The sequence below is a fragment of the Equus caballus genome, chromosome 7, assembly GCF_041296265.1.
Source record: "Equus caballus isolate H_3958 breed thoroughbred chromosome 7, TB-T2T, whole genome shotgun sequence".
Classification (NCBI taxonomy): domain Eukaryota; kingdom Metazoa; phylum Chordata; class Mammalia; order Perissodactyla; family Equidae; genus Equus; species Equus caballus.
Genome location: NC_091690.1, coordinates 35,134,165 through 35,137,222, shown reverse-complemented (window position 1 = coordinate 35,137,222; position 3,058 = coordinate 35,134,165).

The window sequence follows — 3,058 nt, the reverse complement described above, 5'->3', positions numbered from 1 at the left end:
GCAAGGTGATAAGAGAGAGAGGGTTTTATTACAACTTGCTAGCAAGGGGGAAGATGGCTGATTAATGTCCGAAAGAACCATCTCACAGAACAAAGACTATAGGCCAGTTATATATGGGCTGGTTTCCCAGCAGGGGAGGCAGCTGGTCTCGGGGTCAGGACAGATATCTGATCTTAGGTCCTCATAGTCTTTTGTTTTACTGGATATGCATCAGAGACCGGAGCAACGCTCTATACCCCAACCATTCAGTAGTCATTGACGATGGCTATTAGCATAGACTCTGCCCAGGGGTCATCACATTCCTAAGGAACTCAAAAGAACAAAGTTATTAACTTATAGCAGCTGGGAGGGGCCATAAAATCTACAGAGTAAGTCTGGGTTAATCAGAGGTCATTCAAAGTTACAGTACAGTTTCTGATCTACAACATGGCTTCCCTTATGTCAACCTTGTGTTGAGCTGGTATCACAGTGAGCAAGGAATTATCAAAGTGAAAATAGGTAAATGCTTCCTGTTTAACATTTATTTTTCCATTTCAAATTTTAAACAATCATCATCATAGATATTTGCATATGTTGTATGTTCACATCTAGATGAATAAAATATATTTCAGTAAGTTTCTGGTGGTTAATTTTTTTTTGCATCAAGCCATATTTACCCATTTACATCTTCTCCCTGACCATATTGGCATTTGAGTGTGACCCTTGGCTCTGGGCAACTTTATTTGCTTTTTAACATGGCCATTCTGATATTTTGCTGAGACCAACAAGAAAAAAATTTAAGAATTTATCTCTTTTAACAAATATTTTTCTTTTTTTTTTTTTAAAGATTGGCACTTGGGCTAACAACTGTTGCCAATCTTTTTTTTTTCTGCTTTATCTCCCCAACCCCCCCCCCCCCCAACTAAGAGATACACAGTTGTATCTCTTAGTTGCAGGTCCTTCTAGTTGTGGGATGTGGGACGCCGCCTCAATGTGGCCTGATGAGCGGTGCCATGTCCGCGCCCAGGATCCGAACCCTGGGCCGCCGCAGCGGAGCGCGTGAATTTAAACCACTTGGCCAAGGAGCCGGCCCCGATTTTTCTTCTTGAATGAATGAAGTCATCAACCCCTCAAATATTTGAAGCATGCCCCCAAATCCGATCAGGTTTAACTGTAGGCAAAGAATGTAAAGTGCTGAAACTTTCCCTTCTTTTTAGCAAACACTACAACAAACCAGGTTAATCTCATTAGGGCTTATTAAAGGAGATCTCGGAGGGAGAGATTTCCTCACTCCCTCAGGTGGGATGGACGGCCAGACACTGTGAAACTCCAGACTAGCATTCTCTGCCCGGGTGGTATACCCCAAGTTCACTTAACCTTCAGTTTTCCATAAGGAGTTGGGTTGGCCAAATTCTTTGTTCTCAAGATGCCGTGTCCCCAGCATTTAGATACCAAAGGGATTCGAGGATCTCTCTCTCAGCTTAAGTAAACACTAGGAGTCAGATCAATGTTTCCTGTCTATGGAGAATTAAGGAAGCAGAATTTTGAGCTGAGGACCAAACCTTAGAGACTGGAGATTGAAGGATCCTGTGGCCCTGAGGCCCTGGCTGGACTCCCCCTAATCCCATCCATCAAGACTTTGACAAGCATCAGGACCTGGAATCTGAGAAATGGGTGAGTGAGGTTGGTAGATGCGGGCATTTCTCTAACTCCCTTTATAAACCAGGGTTTACAAACTCAGATGCCTACAATGACCTGGTAGGGAGCCAAGTGGAATAAAAAGGATTGTGACAACTGGGAGACCCCTGTCCTATCTGAAAGGGGAGCCAGCTGCCTTGTCCATGCCTTCCCATATGTTTTTCCAACACCAGGGACAATTCTCCAATTCTCAGCACACACTGACTGAGTATCCTTCAAATTTAACTCAATTCTGACACTACCTAGAGAGAGTGCCAGACCCCATAGGGTAAGGGCTCAGTCCTACAAGACTGCTGCCGCTTCAGATGCCAGTTGCAAGTCCAGGTTGTCACTTGTGCTTCTGATCAACTGGCTATAAATCAGAGATTCCCACAACCCCCAGCTTGGGTTCGATTAATTTGCTAGAGCAGCTTTTACAGAACTCAGAGAAACATTTACTTACATTTACTAGTCTATTAAAAAGGTCATTATATAGGATACAGATGAACAGCCAGATGAAGAGGCAAGGTATGTGGGAAGGAGCTCGGAGCTTCCAAGCCCTCTGCTCTACCACTCTCTCAGCACCTGCAGGTGCTCACCAACTTGGGAGCTCTCTGAATCCATCCTTTTCGGTTTTTATGGAGGCTTCACTACATAGGTGTGATTGATTAAATCATTGGCCATTGGCAATTGAACTCAATCCCCAGCCCCTCTGCCCTCTCTGAGGAGATCGAGGTGGGGCTGAAAGTTCCAACCCTCTAATCACATGGTTGGCTCCACTGGCAGCCAGCCCTCATCCTTAGGTGACCTCAGGGCTCACCAAAGTCCCCTTATTCACATAAATGCTGGTGTGGTTGAATGGGGCTTGTTAGAAATAACAAGATACCTTTATATCTCTAATCACTTAGGAAAGTGCAAGGGTTTTGGGAGCTCTGTGCTATGAACTGGACAAAGGCCAAATATATATTTACTGTAAATCACGATGAGACCTAGTGAGTATGAGAGCCTCCATGTCCAGAACCCGCCCTGTCTTATTCTCACAGTCTGGAAGCATGCTTTGGAAAAACGCTTAGAACCTCACATGGGCAAACTCAGCAGCAGCCCGTCAGGAACCAGCAGAGAGAATGACTTGTTAGCAGAAGATTCAAGTCCTCTCTCTCCAAACTGTTCCTTCTCTCCCTGATAGGAAAATAACTGATGTTTCTTAGATTCCTCAGGAATGTCACATGCAGCAGGTCTGAAACTTTTGTCTACAGAGAGGCGCCCAAGGGTCTGAGGTCATCCAACACCCAGCACTCCTGAGCCCCCTCCCTTTCCCTGCTTCTTTAGTTCCATTCATATGTAAATATAGATTTCTTTAGCTTTTGTGTCTGTGAGCTTTACATATGCAGGAAACAAGGGT